Source organism: Staurois parvus, unplaced genomic scaffold, assembly GCF_062004578.1.
Source record: "Staurois parvus isolate SC_StPar_1 unplaced genomic scaffold, SC_StPar_1.0 ptg000207l, whole genome shotgun sequence".
Classification (NCBI taxonomy): Eukaryota; Metazoa; Chordata; class Amphibia; order Anura; family Ranidae; genus Staurois; species Staurois parvus.
Window position 1 is genome coordinate 9,323,279 of NW_028318003.1, and position 12,821 is coordinate 9,336,099.

Here is a 12,821-nt window from a genome sequence, read left to right on the forward strand (position 1 = left end):
TTTAGAAAAATTGACCTGAACGGACACGGGTGTAGGCTGATGTAAATGGATATTTATCCATTTACATCCGCCAACCCATAGGCATACATTGTGGTTCAGTCTGTATCTGTCTAAAAAACTGACAGACAGTTCTAGACCCAATGTCTATTTGAAAGGGGCCTTAAACCCAGGATCTAAAAATAGATCAAACAGTAGAGCCCAGGATCTAAAAATAGATTGAACTGTTGCGCCCAGGATCTGTGTGATATAACTTGGTCAACAAGTTACTTATACACACCCTTGTCTGAGACCCCCCTCCCTTTGCACCCAGGGGTGTATTTACCACACAGCAAACACGGCATTTGCCTAGGCTAGGGCGACATTTTTCAAGAATGGACACATGCACCACGGGGACCAGGTGGGATCTGAGAGAGGCTGCAAGCTGCTTGATGGTGTATGCAGAACCCGACTCTTGTTCCCAGGGATATCCGGAGCTGTGAAGGTGAGTGTCTTCGGTCTTTCTCTCTCTCTCCAGGAAGGGGGGGGTGGTGGTTGTATGTTAGTGGAAGGCTCTCTCGGGTGGGGGGATAGGGGTGTTTGTTGGTCAACGTCTGGCAATCTCCACGGGGGGATGATGGGTAGGATTGGTTTTGTCGGTTGGTGCCAGGCTCTCTCCCCTGGGGTGGGGGGGGGGGGGGCTCCGATTGTTTTGTTGCCTAGGGCAGCAAAAAAAAAAATACACCACTGCTTGCACCCCTCTCCTATCTTGTTCCATCCTTATGTCCTTTTCCTCTATTTTTATTCCTATGTCCAGCCCCTGAGTATTTTACCATGCTTGGGCTTCTGTAAATGTACATTTTTTCTGTGGAATTATGCCTGCTGTTCTGTACATCTAAAATGCTTTCAAAATGTATTAAAACCTAAACCACAGACACCTATAAGTAATGCTAAGTGTTACTAAACCCAGGACCCTGCATTCACTATATCTGGTCTTCAGTACACACAACATGGAAATGCAATTATTTTAGTAAATATAAACTGCTAAATATCTTTTCTCATCAGCAGTATATAGCATTCCTGTGACTTCGATCAGTGTCCAACGGAGCACTGGTTAAAACTTGTAGGAGGAATTTTCATTCTGCTCTGACTGTCCTATGAGGCTGTATAACCCCTGGCTCTCTGTCTGGACAGTGCTGATTGGCCCTGTGCTGATCACATGCACCTCCCAAAGAAAAAAAAACTCTCTAGCAATACACACCAAACTGAGCATGTGTGTGACTCCTAGAGCTCTGTACTACCAGCAGATGGATTGGAGACAGTAGAAAAAGGGGAGGATCAGAGAAAACAAAGTCAGACAGCCCTTTTACACAGTGCAGAGGATTAACCCCTTAGGTTCCACAGTGAGTATAACAAGCATGCATTACTGCATATACGGACTGATTTTACTGTTGTGGGTTTAGTAACACTTTAACTTTTGGGGTAGCATACACTTTAGACATATATTCATCATGGAAGTATATTCCTTTTATGTTTTACTTTTCACCAGCTTTTTTTTTCTAGTGAGCAAAACTGAAAAATATTGTATATATGGAGACATAGCTACGTTTTTGTGGCAAATCACTCAACTACTTATGGTTTATGTGGTACATATTCAGGTTAGATATCTATTAAGCATTTTCCTTACAATGGTTCAATTGTTTAGACCAACCAAGACATTTCTGTTAGAAGTCAAGCAGGAAAATTGATACTTTCATAAATCTTTAATGATTAACAGGCAACTCTCATGTGTGCAAACAGACCTTATTTACTAATGCACTGCAAGACCAATGGTGTGCTCTGAGCTATGGCATCCAATTTAAAATCAACTTTAATCTGTCATTTTAGTGTTGAATATGTGATTGGTTCCTGTGGGCTTCAGTACCAGAAGCAGTTTATTTGTTAGACTGGTAAATAAAATGCCAATACAGTGGAGATCGTGCCATTGTATTTAGTTATGGACAAAGCAGGGAATGGTTGGAACCTCTGGGTCTTTGCTGGAGAGATTTCCCATTACCTCCATTGTTATGGGGAGAGGAAGTCAACACAATTTTTGCATCAGTAGTTGTGATGTTGAAACATTGATTCATTTGCTTGAAGGATAATTGCACTTTTAAACAAAGTGAACTTTTGTGCCTCCTGTGCTAACATTCACCATCCTAACCCCACCACTGATATATATTTGCCTCATCCCTACTCCCTCAACGATATGTACATCTTTCTGCCAAATATATGCACAGGCCTTGCTTGCACAATACACTTATAGACTTCTATGGGGCATTTTTCAGGAAGCAGTACCCTAGAAGAGTCAATGGGTATTAACCGCTCCCCCCCCCCCCCCCCCATAGCAGAAATACTGCTACAGGGTGGCAGAGGTGCGCAAAATCATGTATATATATATATATGTGTGATTTCGCATTTCCAGGTAGGGGGTGTGCAAAATCACACATATATATAGCAGAGCAGGTAGAGGTGCGTGCCCCCTACCTGGAAATGCAAAATCACGTGTGTGTGTGTGTGTGTGTGTGTGTGTGTGTGTATATATATATATATATATATATATATATATGTGATTTTACATTTCCAGGTAGAGGGCGCGCACCTCTACCCGCACCGCTGTTCGCAGCCTCAGCTGTCAATCACCGGGTCCCGGCCGGTGATTACTTGCTGGCACCCAGTGATCGGCAAGCATTACCAACGGGAGAGAACTGTATGTAAACAATACAGTTCTCTCCCCTGTCAGCTCCTACACACTGCTTTGTATAGCTCTGCTTAGCAGAGCCATACAAAGCAGTGTGCTTACAGTTGAAACACACACAGCACATCAATAGTTGTGATGTTGAAACATTGATTCATTTGCTTGAAGGATAATTGCACTTTTAAACAAAGTGAACTTTTGTGCCTCCTGTGCTAACATTCACCATCCTAACCCCACCACTGATATATACTTGCCTCATCCCTACTCCCTCAACGATATGTACATCTTTCTGCCAAACATATCCACAGTCCTTGCTTGCACAATACACTTATAGACTTCTATGGGGCATTTTTCTGAGCCAGGAGACCCTAAGGAAGCAGTACCCTAGAAGAGTCAATGGGTATTAACCGCTCCCCCCCCATAGCAGAAATACTGCTACAGGGTGGCAGAGGTGCGCAAAATCATGTGTATATATATGTGATTTCGCATTTCCAGGTAGGGGGTGCGCAAAATCACACATATATATAGCAGAGCGGGTAGAGGTGCGCGCCCCCTACCTGGAAATGCAAAATCGTGTGTGTGTATATATATATATATATATATGTGTGATTTTACATTTCCAGGTAGAGGGCGCGCACCTCTACCCGCACTGCTGTTCGCGGCCTCAGCTGTCAATCCTAGGGTCCCGGACGGTGATTACTTGCTGGCACCCAGTGATCGCCAAGCATTACCAACAGGGGAGAGAACTGTATGTAAACAATACAGTTCTCTCCCCGTCAGCTCCTGCACACTGCTTTGTATGGCTCTGCATAGCAGAGCCATACAAAGCAGTGTGCTTACAGTTGAAACACACACAGCACATAGTAAAACAGCACACTGCACACAGTTAGCCCTTTTAATTGCCCCACATGTTAACCCCTTCCTGCCCAGTGCCATTAGTACAGTGTCAGTGCTTTTAATTAGCACTGATCACTCTATTGGTGTCACTGGGGATATCAGTGACACCAAGTCAGTTCCCCCGCCAAGTCAGTTCGCCGCCATTACTAGTAAAAAAAAAAAAATCTCAGTATATATACCGCCATTTGCAAACGCTATAACTTTCACGTAAACCAATTAATTTAAACGTATCGGGATTTTTTTTTAGCAAAGCCATGTAGCAGAATACATTTTGTCCTTTATTTATGACCAAATTAGATTTTTTTTTATTTTTTACTGGACATGTTTACTAGAAAAAAGTCAAAAATATAGTTTTTTTTCTCAATATTTCTAATCAGGTATCAGATGCCAGCGAAAGAATCAACATGCTGGCAGCAGCTATTTATAACCAAAAACCGGCAAAGGGCTATTAAATCCATGCATTTCCTTTCACATATATCATCTGTTATCATGCAGGCTAGAGCTTTTACACTTTGCTATAAATTATTTATTGAAGCTCTTTGCATATTGTTTTGTATGCTATTTGAATATGCCGTCAGAGAGAACTACAGTCGGACAACTTCACACAAAGCTCCAGAGATATTCACCTGATTGTGACATCTGGAATCCTTTCACAATGTCAGTGGCTAATCTCATACAACAAATTACAACTATCAATACTTCAAATCAACACTGTATGGTACAAATGGATGTTAACCCAGTTTGTAATATTTGCAGGATGAACTCTGGATTTACATAGCATCTAATTCAGTATTGTTCAGCTGATAGTGTTGTGTGCCATTGCAGCCAATGGGTGTTACCTGGGCAAATGCTGGGTAAAAGTTGGTATTAATATTGACTTTCCCTCCCTTTGGAATGGCTCAGTACACATAAATGCTCAGTGAAAAGCTACCTTCACTACTGAAAGCTCTGCTTTATGTTAAAGTGGTTGGAAACCTCAGGCATGAAATATGAACAAAGCATTTCCCTCTGTAGTGTGTGCCTGTCTCAATCCAGAATATAAGTGTCATTTCTGTCTGCTGCTTTGTTCCTCCTCTATCAACATGAATAGCAAATTTTCTGGACACCAAGAGAAAAATGGTGACATGGGGGACCTCCAGCAGACTGACTGTCTCAGCTTTGTTCCTGTGAGCTGTGTGCAAAGGAGGGGCAGGGGGGGTATTTTCCCTCCAATCAGTGCTCAGAGCTCTCCTCAACGAGTAGAGCTCTCTGCTCAGCTCTCTGCTCCCTGTTTTCTGAACTCTCAGACAAGCTTTATAAATGCAGCACTTTGAATGGATGTAGAAAATCCATTGGCGGCTGGTGCTTCCCGGCCCTTTAAGGGGTTGTGATGCTGGGAGGCGGGGCAGAGTTTAGGGTCATGTGACTGCTGTGATTGGCTGTCACAGCGGTCACATAATCGGAAAGCTCCCGACCTCAAGTAGTGATCGGGACCTTTCTGTGAGGCTTCGGTAAATGTCCCGGGAGCGCGCTCTTGACACATCTTTTGTTTACAAGGCCCAGCATATTTGTGTACGCTCGGCGGCAAGTTGGTTAAACTTGAATCCAAACATATAATCTTTAACTTTAATCCATAAAAGCTTTAAAGGATATTAATACATTTTGTGTCTACCAACTGCCTTTGCAAATCCAGATATAACCTTGTAAATGCAGTGGTAATATTATCTTTGTGATGTATATGGACTTTGCAGAGAGAGCTGTGGGAGGGGCCCAGAAGTCCCTCCCACTACAAGCTGCCTGCAGAAAACTACAGAAGGGGGTGGAGCCAAGACCAGTCACCCCGCACAAGAGAGAGAGAGCAGTAGTAACCAGTCTTTATTACAGGAAACTCCTTCACAGGTCCTACACTGGATTACTGCACAGATCTAATAAAAATACATGAAGGACATGAGGGTTCAAGAAGAACAGAGGCGGCTCTTGTATTTAGGTACCATCAGTTCAGGCTGGATTTCAGCTTTAACGGTGTGTTAGATATTAGTTTTTTTTTTTGTTTTTTTTTAACAAATCCTAATGTTTTCATTCCATTTCCTTTCTCTGTCACTGCTAGCAGATTTCTGAAATACCATGTAGATGGTGTTGTGTTTGTACAGTCTTTATGTATCCCAGTCCTCAGCACACATGCTTTGTTGTAGAATGACGTCGTCCTTTTCTGGGTTTAAATGCTCAACCACTCAGCAACATTCTGGGGCTCCAATTACTTAGTTTTGACATTTCTTTAGAAATTATGTTAAAATGACACTAAACTCTGGTCTAAAAAAACATTCCATTCAAGTATGCATTCTTAACTCAAAAAGTATTGCTTTCGGCCTCCTTCAAATCTCCAAATTCCTTTTTTTTGCTTCTGTGATCTAACTTCCTGTTAGAGGGTGACTTCATTCATTTGCCATGGCCCCATGTAGCCACCCTCTCTTTATCGCTCCTGATATGGACTAGGGACTATAACCTGAGGGATTTGTAGTGTACATAGAGCAGCTCACATCACCACAACTAACGTACACAGTTCAAACAATCAAAAGTGAGAGGGAAAAGCAGAGGTTTGGGTGCTCACAGAGGATGTTTTTTAGTGTCACTTTAAAACTTGCCCTCCTGAGGATTTACCCCCCTTCCTAACCAGGCCATTTTTTGCGTTACAGCTTTGCTTTGATTTCACGGATAATTGCGCGGTCATGCAACTCTGCACCCAAATTAAATTTCTGTCCTTTTTTTCCCTATGAATTGAGCTCTCTTTCGGTGGTATTTGATCGCCTGTGCGTTTTTAAGACCGACAATTTTGAGAAAAAAACAATATTTTTTTACTTTTTGCCAGTAAAAACATTTTAAAAATCTAATGTCATCATAAATTTAGGCCAAAATGTATTCTGCTACATGTCCTTGCTAAAACAAATCCCAATACATGTAAATCCATGAAAGTTATAGCATTTACAAATGGCGGTAAAGATACTGGAATTTTTTTTTCTACTAGTAATGGCGGTGATCAGCGACTTATGGCAGGACTGCAGCAGGCATTCTGACACTGGGGGGGAACTGACTTGGTGTCACTGACATTCCCAGTGACAACAATACAGTGATCAGTGCTAAAAATAACCACAGACACTGTACTAATGGCACTGGACAGGAAGGCGTTAACATGAGGGGCGATCAAAGGGTTAAAGCGGAGCTCCACCCAAAAGGGGAAGTTCTGCTTTAAGCATTTGTCCCCTGCTCCCCATTAAGGATTGGCCACTCTGGGGAGCGGGCACCCGAATTTGACAGGTACCCACTTCCGCTGCGATTGCCTAGTGATCAGAAGCAGAAGTTGTCCTCCCCACCCCATCCTCCCTGTAGTCTTGTGGGACACGTGACAGGTCCCAGAAGACTACGGGGCCATTCACAAAGTGCAACGCTTCTCACACATGTGCAGTGGGCACCCGACTGTAAAGCCGCAAGCTGTCACAGCCGGGTGCCCACACTGAAGATGCCGGCACCAAGAGAGAAGACGGCCGGTGAAACTAGCGGTGGTGAGGACACCGCTGGACTGAGGGACAGGTAAGTGGCTGTATTTTAAAAGTCAGCAGCAACAGTTTTTGTTGCTGCTGAATTTTTTTTTTTTACGTGGAACTCCACTTTAACTGCATGCTGGGAGTGTTTAATATAGGGGCCGTGTCAGTGTGCTTCACTGTAAGCACACTTCTTTGGATGGCTGTGCTGTGCACAGCCATCCAAAGCAATGTGCCCGAGCTGACAGGGAGGAGAACTGTTAGAAAACAAAACAGTTCTCCTCCCTGTCGGAGATCGTCGGAAATCACCGGGCACCGGCGAGTAATCACTGGCCGGGACCCGGTGATTGACAGCCGCAGCCATGAATGACAGCGCAGGTAGGGCTTACATGCGCCCCCTACCCGGAGATGAAAAATCACAGATGTATACGTGATTTTGTGCATCTGTGCCGCCCAGTAGCAGTATTTCTCCTATAGGGTGGATGGGAAGCGGTTAAAGCAGATCTTCCAGGCACAGAGATTGTTGTATGTCTTGGTATTTTTACAAATGTCTCTGCTCAGATGAGATCCAATCACAGAATACATGGCGTTCTGTGATGGTCAAGGAGAGTGGGATGGATAAAAAACACAAGTTCATCCATCTGCGATCCTCGGCTCTCCTATCAAGGGCGACAGTGGAAGCTGTACTGTCCAGCCTATAGATTTTAAAGTACAGAGCAGTGGTCAGGACATAACATTGGCAAGAAAAGAAATGGCCAAAATCTCTGTGCCTGGAGATGGCCTATAATTGAATTCACACTTGTGCAACATTTCATAAGACTTTGGACACTAAAGTTGCATGACAAGTCAAATCCCATGTTTTTAAATGACAACCATTCAAGTATGTATGACTTAAAGTTGCAGCGACTTCAAAGTAGTTCATGCACTACTCTGGTATGACTTTCATGCAACTTGAGTGCCATATACTTTAATGTAAACCCTTAAAAGTCGTATGAAAGTTGCATACATGCATACATACTCCAAAATCATACAAGTGTGAATGGAACCTCACTCTGATTGTGTTTTATGGTGTGTATTCTTACAAGTTTGTCTTTCTACGACATTACTAACTTCAGACTGAATCACTCCAAAGGAGACAAGACCTTTGTATTATTCCATGTATAGACAGACTTAACACATTGCCATTCTGTGAATCATACGAGGTGTGTTAGTTTTAAAGCCATACCAAGTGATCTGTAGGGTAGACAAACATCCTTTTCTCCTTGGATTGTACTTCTTCAGTTCCTTTTATCGGGAGGCAGGACTGAGGTACAGGATTTACTTAGCGTGATATTAAAGATTTGGATATACACTATATTGCCATAAGTATTGGGACGCCTGCCTTTACACGCACTTAGATGAACTTTAATGGCATCCCAGTCTCAGACCGTAGGGTTCAATATTGAGTTGGCCCACCCTTTGCAGCTATAACAGCTTCAACTCTTCTGGGAAGACTGTCCACAAGGTTTAGGAGTGTGTCTATGGGAATGTTTGACCATTCTTCCAGAAGCGCATTTGTGAGGTCAGGCACTGATGTCGGACGAGAAGACCTGGATCACAATCTCCGCTCTAATTCATCCCAAAGGTGTTCTATCAGGTTGAGGTCAGGACTCTGTGCAGGCCAGTCAGGTTCCTCCACCCCAAACTCGCTCATCCATGTCTTTATGGCCCTTGCTTTGTGCACAGTTGCACAGTCATGTTGGAACAGGAAGGGGACATCCCCAAACTGTTCCCACAAAGTTGGAGGCAAATGTCTTGCTATGATGACGCCTTAAGAGTTCCCTTCACTGGAACTAAGTGGTCAAGCCCAACCCCTGAAAAAAAAACCCCACACCATAATCTCCCCTCCACCAAACGTTACACTTGTCACAATGCACTCAGGCAAGTACCATTCTGGCAACCGCCAAACCCAGACACATCCATCGGATTCCCAGACAAAGCGTGATTCGTCACTCCAGAGAACACATCTCCACTGCTCTAGAGTCCAGTGGCGGCATGCTTTACACCACTACATCTGACGCTTTGCATTGCACTTGGTGATGTAAGGCTTGGATGCAGCTGCTCAGCCATTGAAACCCATTCCATGAGCTCTCTACACACTGTTATTGTGCTAATCTGAAGGCCACATGAAGTTTGGAGGTCTTTAGCTCTTGACTCTGCAGACAGTTGGGGACTTCTGTGCACTGTGCGCTTCAGCATGCGCCGACCCCTCTGTCATTTTATGTAGCCGTAAATTCACTGAGCTCCTGAGAGTGACACATTCTTTGACAAATGTTTGTAGAAGCAGTCTGCATACCTAGGTGCTTGATTTTATACACCTGTGGTCATGGAGGTGATCGGAACAGCTGAATCCAATGATTTGGAGGGGTGTCCAAATATTTTTGGCAATATAGTGCATATATTGTTTTTTTAGAACAAACATGTCATACTTACCTGCTCTTTGCAGGGTCCCCCGTGGTCACTCTTGGCTCCTCCTCCTGCTGAGTGCCCTCAGCGCAACCTGCTTGTTTTGGGGGCACTAGTGTGTACTCGCTCCCGAGCCCCGCCGTCTTATAGACACTTAGAGTGTTGCTTGGCCTCTTCCCCAGCTCCCTTCTCACAGACTGTGATTGACAGCAGTGGAAGCTAATGGCTTCTCGTGCCAGTACTGGATCAAGATGAGGCTCAGGTTAGTATAAGGAAGGGGCTGCACACAGATTTTATTTTTTTACCTTCATGCATTGAAAGTCCTGCCCAGCTATCAATTTGCTATAGTCCAGGCAGGATGTGGTTAAAGGGTAACTCCACTTATGTTGAGAAAAAAACATTCCCCTCTAGGTGATCTATGTACATTGCAAGTTTACCAAACTTAGTTGCAGATTCCTACCTTTTGTTATTGTGAAGAAATAGTTGTTTGTCTGTCTGTGTCCATGTGCATCTGTATGGGAGTGACTTTATAATTATCAGTCAGCTGCTGCATCTACAGGGCTCTATTGAGGAAATTGACAGGGTCTGCATCCCTTTAGATGCAGTATTTCACCAAAAATTATATTTTCTTTCAGTGGATGCTCAAACTCTGACTTGTATGTTAGTTCAGAATTCTGGGAAAATCAGTAAGCCAGTCACACAAGCTGGAAATCACATTTCTGGGGAGCGATCTGTACACCATATCTGTACAGAACGCCTCCAGGTAGCCATATTGCATTACTAGATAAAAAGAACCTGTCAGCGCAATCAAAAGGTAAATTCCAGACTGTAGCGATTGCAAGCTAAACACTAAAGGTACAATCCACAATACCCCACTGCAAATAATGAAAATAGTGTAGTGCAATAGCTATATGAAAAAAGTTCATAAATCGCTGCATATCAACAAGAGCATCCAAAGAGAATCCTGTGATTCGCAGTGCGTCATGACACCACCAAAGGAAATCAAGGCCACTCACCTTACTGACATGACCCCTGAATCAACAGAAAGGTCATATCAAACTTTTTTCTTAGAGGTCAACCTACATGTGAGATCTTCACCCTCCTCCGAATGGTAGCGATGTGTCCATCAAAATATGCAATCATAAATTCAAGACAGACATAGTGCTCTAATGATTGCCAAAATTTATTAAGATATATAAAAAAATAGCACTTATACAAAGCAGCACATAAATAGCATGCGGCATAACAGCCGATCCGAAGAAAGTCGCGGGTGAAGTCAAAGGTGTGGCCACATTGATATACAGCGATTTAGGAACTTTTTTATATAGCTATTGCGGTACACTTTATATTTTTTTTATTAGCTATATTGCATTGCATTTTACAGAAACTTACAGTGCTGCAGATTAAAAAGGAAATGTAATTTTAATAACAATTATAATATATAGTATAATATACATATAATATAATAATATGCTCGTCTCCAGGACTTCTCCAGAGCTTCCCCTATCCTCCAGAACTCTCTACCCCAATTTATCAGACTATCGCCTACTTTGCTCACTTTTAGGTGATCTCTGAAAACCTATCTCTTCAGGGAAGCCTATCCTGCCTTCAGCTATTAATGGAATCTTCTACTCTTCCAACCAGTCCGTCCCCCACAGTTACTACCTTTTGTACCACTAGCCCCTCCCTCCTAGATTGTGAGCTCCAAGGAGCAGGGCCATCCTATCCCTCTTGTATTGAACTCTGCCCCAAATTACATCACCAATCTTATCTCTAAATATCACCCAAACCGTACTCTCCGCTCCTCACAAGACCTCCTACACTCTAGCTCCCTTGTCTCCTCCTCCCATGCTTGTCTCCAGGACTTCCCCAGAGCCTCCCCCATCCTCTGGAATGCTCTACCCCAATCTATTTGACTATCGCTTACTCTGCCCACTTTTAGGCAATTTCTGAAAACCTCTCTTCAGTGAAGCCTATCCTGCCCTCAGCTAATAATGGAATCTTCTACTCTTCCAACCAGTCCATCCCCCACAGTTACTACCTTTTGTACCACTAGCCCCTCCCTCCTAGATTGTAAGCTCCAAGGAGCAGGGCCCTCCAATCCCTCTTGTATTGAACTGTATTGTTGTTGTATTGTCTCCCGTTATATTGTAAAGCACTGAGAAAACTGTTGGCGCTATATAAATCCTGTATAATAATAATAATATGATTTGAGTCCCAATTGTATACTCTATATTATTTTTTCCCACAAAAGTGGAGTTACCTTTTAAAAATTATGTTACCCCAACAGTTCATCATCACAGGAGTGAGCTGTCACACTCTGAACTCAGTGCTACTGCATCAGAGGGGAGAGAGCGTGCAGGTGAGGAGGTTTGAATCAGAGAAAGAGCTCTCTCCTGTGATTGTGAATGGTAATAGCTGGGCCTTTCTTAGCAACGTCCTAGCAACGTCCTGGGGGTTTTCCAGTCAGGCTTCATCAGGTACATATATGATCTACTCCTATAACAGGGGCATTATTCAATTTTGGTGAAGGATGCACAGCTCATTTTCATCTACATGCATCCCTTATCTGCATAGGCAGCTTTTTGGTAAACGCATTTCAAGTTTCAATACTACATTTGTATCTACTAAAAACAGAGGTATTTCTGGATATTTCATATACTATATGTGTGAACAAAGCCTTCTTGATGAGACCTTGCACGTCCAGCTCATCGTATTGTGTACACAAGATGAGCAGAAATACTTTCATACATGAGTATGGCAATGTCAGCGGTTTATGTTTATTACACAGAACTATTACAAATATGGTATTTATGGGCCGTAATCAGAATAGTTTGTCTTGGTGATAACTTTTGTACATTGACTGAGAATAAAAAATGGATGCATGCCATGAATCACACAGATACCATGTTTTATTTTATTTTTACAGACTGGCTTCAAAGATTTGGCTCACTTACACTTTTGGGGAGTGGGGTTAAAAACGCATGTTTTTACCGCCCCTCAATCACCCCCTCCCCCTTTATCTGCAATGGCAGTAGATGGGGTGTTCATATACCGGGTTTACTTTGCTTTGCACACGTGGAAAACATTATCGCCCCTTTTGCATTCTGCGAGCATTGCTGCCGCTGAACACAACCCATTCAAGTGAATGGAGACAAGCTGGAATTCCTCATGCCATGAGCTGCATGTTGGTGCAGCATTTTCAAAGCTAAAACTGGTAGTGAGGATGTGTCATAACACCACTTCTCCAG

The 12,821-nt window shown here is 43.1% G+C and overlaps 1 protein-coding gene across 2 annotated transcripts in view; it reads left to right on the forward strand.

The window, feature by feature from the left end:
- LOC149461278 (myosin-10-like) overlaps positions 1-12,821 on the forward strand; it is a 293,209-nt gene that overhangs the window by 86,730 nt on the left and 193,658 nt on the right. The window contains exon 1 of one of the 2 annotated variants that reach the window (XM_089678626.1): positions 364-481. The exons of the other annotated variant lie outside the window; for it this stretch is intronic. The gene's annotated coding sequence lies outside the window, so the exon portion shown is untranslated. Of the gene's footprint in view, positions 1-363; positions 482-12,821 lie in introns of those variants that run through there. 2 annotated transcript variants of the gene reach the window in all.